The sequence below is a fragment of the Cervus elaphus genome, chromosome 20, assembly GCF_910594005.1.
Source record: "Cervus elaphus chromosome 20, mCerEla1.1, whole genome shotgun sequence".
NCBI classification, from domain to species: Eukaryota; Metazoa; Chordata; class Mammalia; order Artiodactyla; family Cervidae; genus Cervus; species Cervus elaphus.
In genome coordinates, this window is record NC_057834.1 from 63919056 (window position 1) to 63931156 (window position 12101).

The window sequence follows — 12101 nt, forward strand, 5'->3', positions numbered from 1 at the left end:
TATAGCACAGGGAACTACATTTAGTATCTTGAATAATCTAAAATGGAAAAGAACTTGAAAAATAACTAACTGAATTACACTGCTGTACACCCAAAACTAACACATTTTAATTATACTCCAATATTTTAATGGTAAAAATACCACTCTATACCTCAAAAAATAATGGAAATCTGAAGACCAATAACCCTTATTAATACAAGCCAAAACTCTTTAACAAAATACTGGGTTTTCCTGGTGACTCAGATGGTAAAGAATCTGCGTGTACGACCCCACAGAGGAAAAATTATGTATACCCATCAACACTGGTGAGAACCCAGCCACGAGAACAACTCCTTGATGAGTTGAAAATGAAACAGCCTGAGCTGTTAACAATGCAAAACTGTTCAGAAAACAATGAAGAGACTAGTCAGGACTTGGATGAAGAAAATGCGGTTCCGGTGCTCACTGTTGAAGAACCTCTAACTCAGGAACCATCTGTAGGTACTAGTTTGGATTGTTCATCGAGTGGTGGGGTTCCATTTTTCCAGCATAAAAAATCACATGGAAAAGACAAAGAAAACAGAGGCACTAATCCATTGGAGAAGTCTAAAGTAGAAGAAATCATAGAGCAATCTGTTACGAAGAGCAGATTACCTCTACGAGCCCAGAACAATTTTTAGTTAACTTGAGGATTGGTAATTTTATTTTTTTAAGGAAATGAAAAATAAAACCTGTAACCCCAGAACTTGAGCCTTGTGCGTAGATTAAAAACGAGTAGAAAATATCAAGGCAGTACTGTAAATGTAGTTGAATTTACTATCTATTTTTCTGTCATTGCTGTAGTTCCCTCTATGTTAGGTTGGATTTCATTTGGGATTTGCATGGAGTAAATATGTATTTCTAGCTTTCGATATAAAATAGCGCTTTCAGAACAAATGAAAAATGTTTTCTTGTGTATTACTAAATAGCAGATAGATAGATGCTGCATGTTCTTTTAGGCTTGAACTTATACAGGTAAATATCACCAGGACTTGGTCTTAGGAAGGCCATATCCTTTCTTTTCTTGCTATGGTTGAATTATGTTTATCTTTCCTTGCCTCCTTCCCTAGACTTTTTCATTCTGCCTGCTCAGCTCACTTTCTCCCTTTTTGTCACCAAGCCATTTGTAGAGCTAGAAAATGGTATCTATCCATTATTATTGTGAGATAGCCAGAGTTTTATCTAGAAATCTTTGACACTTTTCTGTGGTTATCTCTAAAATCACTGTCAACAGTAAACATAACCCTGGAAATATCTTGTTTGTTTCCCCCAGAAGTGAAAAAACATTTCATTCCTTTATGAGGCCTAACATATTAGCTCCTACAGAGTTCACAAAAAGCCATCCTCTCCAGAATATACATTGCTATTATGGGAGAAAAACCCTGAGTTCTGATTAATGTCTGTGTGACCCCATTTTGAGGCCTTTATCTTGTGTAAAAGATCACACTGATTTAAGGGCTTTTTGAAGCTATTGATTATGAGTGTAATTTATATTATTTTGTTTACTTGGTAAAACTTTTTGTTGTTCTTTGTATATAATAAAATATGTATGTATATATTTTTCTTTACTGAAATCTTAATCCTTAATTGAAGGTCCCTGATATTCTTTTGATCTAGCAGCCAAATTTCTGGAAGTTGGGATGTTTCAGCATGAAGAACCAGAGCACTTAGAAAATATATGCAAAGAGTAAATTTTGTGCCACATCAATTTAAGTGTAGAAATTCAGAGTTTGATTTTGATAACTAAAACCAAGCTCTGTTGGAGAATTAGAAAACGTGCTACTTCAAGCAACTCAATTTGCCTTGCAGAGTATTAATTATCTTAATAAAAATGATCATATAATTTCTCTGTGAAATCAGATGTCAATACAAGCTATGAATAATATCTAATAAAAATAAGCTATCCTGGGTAAATCCATGATGAATAAATTTGATCTCTACATTAAAAAAAAAAAAAAGAATCTTTGTGCAATGCAGTAGACCCACGTTCAAGCCCTGGGTCAGAAAGATCCCCTGGAGAAGGGGTAGCAAAGATACAGACACGACTGAGTGACTAACACCCACAAAGCAAGTTATTACAGACATGTATAAAAAGGACAGTACTTAATAACTATGTGAACTGTATCTGAGGAATTTAAAATTGGTTCAGTGTTCAAAAACCAATTAATGTAATTCACCATATTCATAGACTAAACTGAAATCAATATAACTATCTCAAATATTTGCAAAACATATATATAATAAAGTTCTTCCAGCCAGCTTATATGAAGAATCTTGAAATTCAATAATAAAAAGAAAAAGAAGCCAATAATAAAGTGAAAAAATATTTGCATACAGACTCCTCATTCAACAACAAATACAAAGGCAAATATATACATTAAAAATATTTCGGTTCAGTCAGTTCAGTCACTCAGTCATGTTCGACTCTTTGTGACCCCATGGACTGCAGCTCTCCAGGCTTCCCTGTCCATCACCAACTCCCAGAGCATGCTCAAACTCATGTTTATCACGAAGGTGATGCCATCCAACTATCTTATCCTCTGTCATCCCCTTCTCCTGCCTTCAACCTTTCCCAGCATCAAGGTCTTTTCTAATGAGTCAGCTCTTCACATCAGGTGGCCAAAGTATTGGAGTTTCAGCTTCAGCATCAGTCCTTCTAACTAATATTCAGGACTGATTTCCTTTATGATTTACTGATCTGATCACCTTGCAGTCCAAGGGATTCTCAAGAGTCTTTTCCAACACCACAGTTCAAAAGCATCAATTCTTCAGTGCTCAGCTTTCTTCATAGTTCAACTGTCACACCGATATATGACTACTGGAAAAACCATAGCTTTGACTAGATGGACCTTTGTTGGCAAAGTATGTCTCTGCTTTTTAATACGCTGTCTAGGTTGATCATAACTATCCTTCCAAGGAGTAAGTGTTTTTTAATTTCATGGCTGCAATCATCATCTGCGGTGATTTTGGAGCCCCCCAAAATAAAGTGTCTCACTGTTTCCATTGTTTCCCTGTCTATTTGCCATGAAGTGATGGGACTGGATGCCATGATCTAGTTTTTTGAATGTTGAGTTTTAAACCAGCTTTTTCACTCTCCTCTTTCACTTCCATTAAGAGGTTCTTTAGTTCTTCTTCACTTTCTGCCATAAGGGTGGAGTCATCTGCATATCTGAGGTTATTGATATTTCTCCCAGCAATCTTGATTCCAGCTTGTGCTTCATCCAGTCCAGCATTTCTCATGATGTACTCTGCATATAAGTTAAATAAGCAGGGTGACAATATACAGCCTTGACGTACTCCTTTTCCTATTTGGAACCAGTCTGTTTTTCCATGTCCAGTTCTAATTGTTGCTTCCTGACCTGCATACAGGTTTCTCAGAAAGCAGGTAAGGTATTCCCCCTCTTGAAGAATTGTTCACAGTTTGTTGTGATCTACACAGTCAAAGACTTTGGTGTAATCAATAAAACAGAAGTAGATGCTTTTTTTCTGGAATTTTCTTGCTTTTTCTATGATCCAATGGATCATACTAAATAAATAAAAATATTTAGTATTGCTATTAAGATATTGTGCATCAAAACCAGAATGGGATATTATCACAGACCTAATAGAATGGCTTAAATTAAAACAACAACAGCTAAATAAACATGCAACTGGAACTGGTTGGAACATCAAAGTGGTAGAGCTACTTTGGAAAACAATTTTGCAGTTAAATGTTCACTTGAACCCTTGCAAATTCACCTAACTCTCTTACTCCAGGCATTTACTCAATTGAAATGAAAACATATCTACATCAATACCTGCTCATGAATATTTATACAATTTTTATTTTTAATAACTCAAAATTGGAAACAACTCAGATGTCTGTTAAGCAGTGAACAGATAAACTGGAATATGCATACAGCAGAATGTGTAGTGTTGAGTCGTTAAGTTGTGTCTGACTCTTTGTGACCCCATGGGCTACAGAATCCCAGGCTCCTCTGTCCTCCATTGTCTTCCAGAGTTTGCTCAAATTCATGTTCATTGAGCTGGTGATGCTATCTAACCATCTCATCCTCGGATGCACCTTTCTCCTTTGGCCTTCAATCTTTTCCCAGCAAAACAGTGGAATACTATTTAGCAATTAAAGTATTGATTCATGCTACACTATAAATTAATATCACTAGCGTTATGTTATGTGATTGAAGCCACAGAAAAAGTACACACTGCTTATTTTCATTTATATAAGGTTCTGGAAAAGATAAAACTATGGAACCGAAACCAGACCTGTGGTTGACAAGGGTTAAGAGTAGGGAAAAGATATTCAGGATAAGTAGCAGGAAGAATCTTTTTAAGTTGGTGGAACTGTTTTTATCTTGATTGTGTTATAGGTTCGTGTGTGTATGTGCGTGTGTGTGTCTGTGTGTTAGTCACTCAGTCGTGTCCAACTCTTTGCAACTCCATGGACTACAGGCCACCAGGCTCCTCTGTCCATGTAATTCTTCAGGCAACAACACTGGAATAGGTTGCCATTCCCTTCTCCAGGGGATATTCCTGACCCAGGGATGGAACCTGGATCTCCCACATTGCAGGCAGATTCTTTACCATCTGAGCCACCAACGAAGTATTCTTAACTGTATACATTTTTCAAAGCTTATTTATTTGTACCTCTAAATATCATGCATTTTAAGTTATGCAAATTATTCCTTAATAGCATCTGACTTAGGAAAAAACAATTCTTTATAAACTGATTATAAAAAAGCAAATTGAACTACTCTATATATTGATTGGAAAAAAGCTCGTAAGAAATGGTATAATGAATATCTTTACTACTGCATGGTCCAATTGTAGCTTCATCTGTTACCGAGTTCCTGTTTGTAGTCTTTTTATACCACTTTTATATGCTCCTAGACATAGTTGTGTCTCCCACCTTAAGTTTAGGAAGCTTGACATTTAGGGAACTTTCATATTCCTTTTTCTTGGATTCTGCTTTTTCCTCCGAACTGTAATGCTTGTTTGTAATCACCAAGCACATAGGCTGTGAATGGATAGCTGAGGAGGGATCCAAGACCTACTGCGGCACCTCTTGGTTATCTGATCCTTGTTCCAGCTGATCATTAGTGCCCCCTGGGGGCTCTTAGCAGTAATGCAATTTTTGACATTTTAGTGATTGGCAAGACAATGATGAACAGTGGTAAAGCAGGAAAGGAATATGAAAATGAATATACAATTCCCCCTCAAATAATGCCAGTCTTTCTGTGTCTTTACCATGGGGAAAAACTAGCAGACAATGTTATTTCAATCCCTTTTCAAGAAAAGAACAGGTGAGCACTTGAATAGAAAAAGCAGTTGAAATTGAGTTATTCCTGACTATAGGAAAGTCAGCTCTTAATGTAACAAAATAGTTGAACATTGTGTATTGATGTACAAAGTAGATGTTCTCTAATAAGTTTCATCACATATCTTAAAAATTTAATATTCCTCATATTATTTTCTGCTACATCAGAATATTTCAGAAGAATTTGATTGAAATGAATAGTATAGAAACAAGGAAATCAAATACTTTGCAAAATAGTGTTAATATAATTTTGTGACGGGTCTTAAGGGAAGTTTAGAATTCAAGTCTAAGCATACATATTACAAAATCTAGAGTTCTGTATTATATGTTATTTGTTTTCAGTCACTGAGTTGTGTCTGACTCTTTTGTGGCCCCATGATCTGTAACCCGCCAGGCTCCTCTGTCCACGGGATTTCTCAGGCAAGAATACTGGACTTCATTGCCACTGGAGTCCATTGCCATTTTCTTGTGCAAGGAATCTTCCCAACCCAGGACTGAACATGTGTCTCCTGCATTGGAGGCAGATATATGAGTTATTAATTAATTAACAGAAATAACTGTCAAGAACCAACTTAATTTCTCTTAGGTTAGATCTCTTAGCCAAGCAAATATTGTCATTCCTTAGACTGCTGTCTAGTTTGAAAACATACTTTTGTACTATCACAACCACATCTTTTTGGTTGACTTTAGGTCAGAATATAAATAACATCCTCAATAGTTTAATAAACTTCAATACATTTTTTTCTTTTCAAGGATTTTAAACATTACAATGACCTTTGCTGAAATAACTTAACATTCTTCTCTGCAGTATAACTAAATGAGTTAATATCAACCTACTTAAATAAATAAAAGTCTTCTGTCTCAGTCTTTTAATATTGAAATTATACTCTAACTAATCTTTTTCTTTCTCATTATTATTAATAGAAAATTGGAAAAATTCTTTTACAAATGAAGCATTTTGAGATTTAATTTTTCAAGGCTAAAGAACGTTGTTTGGAAAGCGGCTTCTTTACATACCTAGTCATAAATATTATTCCTTCTTTTCCAATTTGCAGCATGATGAGTTTCTTCACATGCCTGTGATTGGAATCACATTAACATTTTGATTTCAGGATTAAGGGTAGGTCTACGTATGTCCTATAAAATGCAGACCATGATTAAATTAGTTCTTTCAAGCTTAAATGATTCTGTATATTAAAGGATGACTAACTTTTAGAGTGAGAGAAATACACAAAGAAGAAACGAAGTTAGAATTTAAAGATTTTTATAGTGATATTAGCTATTTTTACTTTTTGAAGTTCCAATAAATTCTTTGATAACATAGATGATGTTCTCTAACCTCGGTTAAAGCTTGATTATCAGTTGTCTTATAAGAAACCATCAGAGAAATTATAAAATAAATGATATTGTTTATTATTTAGTTCCTCAGTCATGACTGACTCTTTTACAGTCCCATGGACTATAGCTCATCAGGCTCTTCTGTCCTGGGATTCTCCAGGCCAGAATACTGGAGTGGGTTGCCATTTCCTTCTCCAGGGGATCTTCCCAAAGTTGGGATTGAACCTGGGTCTCTTTTCTCTCCTCCATTGGCAGGCGGGTTATTTACCAGTAGTGCTACCTGGGAAGCCCATATGGGTAGAGATATGAAGTCAGTTTAATGTTATATTTTGGTGTTTCCCAAGGATAAGCTTCTATTTGGATTGGCAGAGTACAAAACATTTAAGTCAGAGGAAACTAACCTCTTCTAATTTGTCAGCAAATTCCAAGGTCAAGATTCAAAACATGTTCCCAGTTCAGCTCTTGACTCATCCTCCAGAATTATAGGGATACCCTTTAGATCTACCACACTGAGCCACCCTTACAGGATTAAATCAGAACCAGCTAATTAAAACTCAAAAGTGGTTCCTGAATTTCTTTAACAAGAAAAGTCCTTTTATTTTAGGCTATCATTTATTTGTTCAAGTAAGAAAAAAGAGGAGAAATCCAATGACCTTGGGGGAGTCAATGTCATTGAGATTCAATACTCTCAATTTAAAAATGGGCATAATAAAGTGTTACATTTATCACATACAAATCAAAATTAGACCATGAGCTACTTGCACATGGGCTGGAAAGCAGTGGACTCTGGAATTGAATTGCCTGAATATGAAGTCAGTTTTTACCTTTTAATCATTGTGTGAATCTGTGAAAAAATACTTAATTTCTGTGCTTCAGTTTTCTTATTAATTTGAAGTCTATATCTGATAAAAATAAAACCATAGGAAATGTTCTACTATATAAGTTTATAGAATTTTAGAGACTATATCAGAATCATTTATATATTATCCTGTCTCATACTGTTTCTTTCATATAATAGAGTTAGTAAAAATCTCAAATTAAAAATTAAAATAAGATCATCAATAAATGTTTTCTATAAATTAAAATAATTTAGTCTACTTGTCTGAGTCTTCCTTTAGAGGAATACAGTTAAAATTTTCTGATAATTCAAAACAAATTGATAGTGTGCAATCAATTGACTTAAAAGCATATAGCTTTTTATTAAAATCCTTCTAGTTCTTACAAGCTAGACTGAAGTTTAGAATAGTATTGAGATACACACAATATATAAATATTTATACATATGTGTTTATAAAATATACATAGAAATATAATTACTTAATCCTCACAAAAATTCCTCAAATCAACTGTATTTTATTGATGAGGCCACTTTGATCCCTTCAAATGTTAAATAATTTCTTCAGTGTTTCAGAGCTGGTTAGTGAAAAAAGCAGAATTTATTACCAGTTCACACTAAAAAGCTAAAATATCTGCTGTTAAATATTCTTAATATTGTATTCCTCTGCCTTCTGTAAAATTTACATAAATATAGACTTTGATTAAAGAAATCTGGTAGAGATTTTGACTAAAGTAATTTCTGAAAGGGAGGAAAAGAGAAATCTTACTCAAAGAGATCAAACTCTATATTCTTACATCTCAGTCTTCATGTTTTATTTATCTCAGCTAGAAAATGGAGATATTACTAGTACTTTCTTTGTAAGATGATACTAAAATCTGTAAGAGATAATGTTTGTATATATATATGCACATTTATGTGTGTATATATGTAAAACTGTCTGCCACATAATAAATATTCAATAAATGTTGGTATTGAATTGTGTTTACAATTTTATCATAGCCTGATTTATACATTGACTTTGCTATTAAAAATAAATTTTCAAATTCAGAAATACTCTGAAAAGGTGTCATTTTTATGTTGAAATTCAGTTTAGTACTGAAATGTGTATAATAACCTACAATGAAAGAGTTTTTTCACAATTGGTGTTTTGCTAAGAAGAAGAAACACTTTAGCCAACAAATCATGTGGCATTTAAAAGCATCAGCAACAGCAATTAGAGCTATTTAAAGGAAAATAGATGCATTTCAGAGTCCCCAAACTAGTGCTGAAATAAAAACTCCCTGGACTCAGGAGAGTCCAGAGAATCATTCTTTTGTGGGCTGTACTGGAATGGAAAGAACAAGCATAACTTTGCTTGAAAACTTTAAAACTCACTACAAACAAAGTGGTGGGGAAATGAGACCCATGTAAAAACAGTCATGGAATTGTCAAGCAAATCTAAGAGTTGCTGAGGTGGTGGAGGTAGTTGGAAATATACAGTAGGACCAAATTTTAGGCCTTGGTTGAATGCTTTTATTTGTGGAAGCAGGAGATGACACAAAGATAGTTGAATGGAAACAGACTCTGAAGTGACTCTGTTCTCACTCAAGGTAGAATTAATATTTACTGTAGTGGTTCCAGGATGAAGGGCCTCATACTCACTTTGATCAAGAAATGATGTTTCCCTGAGTCAGTGATGTCTCCCTGGCAAAGAGTAAGGTGGGCTGTTAAGATGGTGGCTTAGAAAAGGAAATCAACATCAACCATAAACTATGTGGAAGAATATGTAAATTGGGGAAGGAGTCACTAATCAGAACTAGAAAGTTAAGTATGATCATGTATAATTTTCTGGGAAAGAATGAGGACAGGAGGAGAAGGGGTTGACAGAGGATGAGTTGATTGGATGGCATCACTGACTCAACAGACATGAATTTGAGCAAACTCCAGGAGATAGTGAAGGATAGAGAAGCCTGGGGTACTGCAGTCCATGGGGCTACAAAGAGTCAGACTTGACTTAGCAACTGAACAACAATGTGTAATTTGTGGAATGACTTCAGACAGGTCATCCAGAACCAGGGCTATGAATGGTAAATTTCCAATTTAAGTGGATTAGGGTGACCAGATATTCCAGTTTACCTACAGCTCTGATGGTTTTAGCACTGAAAACCCCAGGCCCAAGAAAACTATAAAGGTAGGTAGGTCACTCTAACATTGGTGACTAAAAGACAATGGGCAGAAACATATTGTACCATAAAGGAGAAGGTATGACTTGGCCCAAACTGGAGAACATTTCAGACTATGGGACTTCCCTGGTTCCCTGGTGGTCCAGTGGTTAAGAATCTGCTGCCAATGCAGGAGACATAGGTTCAATCCCTGGTCTGGGAAGATTCCACATGCTCCAGGGCAACTAAGCCCATGTGCCATACCTATTACTGAACCTGCACACCCTAGAGTCTGTCCTCTGCAACAAGAGAAATCACTGCTAATGAGAAGTCCATGCACCACAACTAGAGGGTAGCCCCCACTTGCTGCCAACTAGCTGTGCAGCAATGAAGACCCAGCACAGCCAAAAATAATAGATAAATTAAAAAAAAAAAAGAATTTCAGACTATAGTGTGACAAAATATTCTTTATAGAAAACTTAATAATTTACTTTGCAGAGGTTTTAGACCCTGGTGGCTCAGAAGGTAAAGTGTCTGCCTGCAATGTGAGAGGCCAGGGTTCAATCCCTGGGTCAGGAGGATCCCCTGGAGAAGGAAATGGCAACCCACTCCAGTATTCTTGCCTGGAGAATCCCATGGATGAAGGAACTTGGTAGGCTACAGTCCATGGGGTCACAAAGAGTTGGACATGACTGAGCAACTTCACTTTCTTTCTTTTTCTTTTAGATAAATTATAATAAATGAGGTTGTTAGGAAAACAACTGTCTTAAGAGGGTATATATTTCAAAGTTTTTGTCATTGAGGTACCACTAGCCATATGTCATCATTCAATTAAAGATTGTGGCTTAAGTGTTACTGACAGGGAGAATCTAGCAGAGATTTTTTGAAAAGCAATTCACTGTCTTGTTTATTTGTAAAGCTTTTGTTCAGTTTTCTAGTCCACTGCTGTTTCCATTTCCTCATGAGGATTACTGTGTGTATGAAAACAAATAGGTGGAAATATCATTGTCAATTAATTTATTGAGGATTATAATGGAAAGTCATATTCTTTATACACACTTCACTAAGAGATGTCTTATTGAAAACAGATGAGGTAGCTAATAATAATAACAATGACAACATTTAGAATAACAATAGTTAATAATTTAGAATAATTAATATGCCAACAAATTTGAACATATTACTTCCTTTAATTCTCACAACAACCCCTTGAGGCTTGACTTGTAATTAATTAAGTTACCCAGGAAACTGAATTCAAACTCTGGTTGTTTCACTTGAGTGCTTTTCAGTCACTAATCTGTACTTCAGATCCAGATGTGGTTGCCTATTTCCTCAAAGAGCAAATCTTACATTGTATTTCTGAACTAACTGAACTTTCTTCATATAACTGTCCGGGCTTTGGATTTTTATTTTATTTTGTCTTCACTCTATTAGTTAACACCTGCTAAGTCTCAAATTTTCATTTAGTACCTATTTTATTTGCTCAGAATTCCAACTCCTAGATAATCCTACAAGCTGCAAATCTTTCACTGATGTCCTGTATTCTGTATGATACAGACTAACACCCAACAGCTGAAAATTTAGCTCAATTCAATGAGTTCATTTGAAAAAACTTCTGCTCCAAAAGATCTGTAACTGTCTGTGTGTCAACCAGCAAGCTGCATGTCAACAGTCCAGCAGACAGTATGATACAGTCTCCACGCCTAAAGCTTCAAAAACAGATTTATTTCTACTTTTCTCATCATAATGAAAGCTCATGCTATGTATTATCATTAAACAAAAAGACTGATAAATATACATATATACACATAACTGTCTCAAATATAGATATTTTTAAGTGATCCATTACTTAAAAAGTAACATATAGCTCAACTTAAACATTGCTGTCAGAGTGATATTTGTCATGCTAAAACTAGTAAATGATTTTTTAAATAGTGATAAATAAATTTCCAGAATCTGTTCAAATAACATGCAAAAGAAAACACTGAGGCGCAGTCAGATATTGTTAAAGCATAGTAGGCAATCTGGTATTCATAAACCCTTAATAAATGCTAGTTTTTCTCTATATAAATTTTCACATATAGTCTGTTTCCATCTGATTATTGGCATACTAACCCCCTTTAGAAGGACTGATGCTGAAGGTGAAATTCCAGTACTTTTGGCCACATCATGCAAAGAGTTGACTCACTGGAAAAGACCCTGATGCTGGGAGGGATTGGGGGCAGGGGGAGAAGGGGACGACAGAGGATGAGATGGCTGGATGACATCACCGTCTCAATGGACATGAGTTTGAGTAAACTCCGGGAGTTGGTGATGGACAGGGAGGCCTGGCCTGCTGCGATTCATGGGGTCGCAGAGTCAGACATGACTGAGCAACTGATCTGAACTGAACGGAACTGAACCCCCTTGCTGGAAGAAATGATAATATTTTAAATTTTATTAGCAATATTGA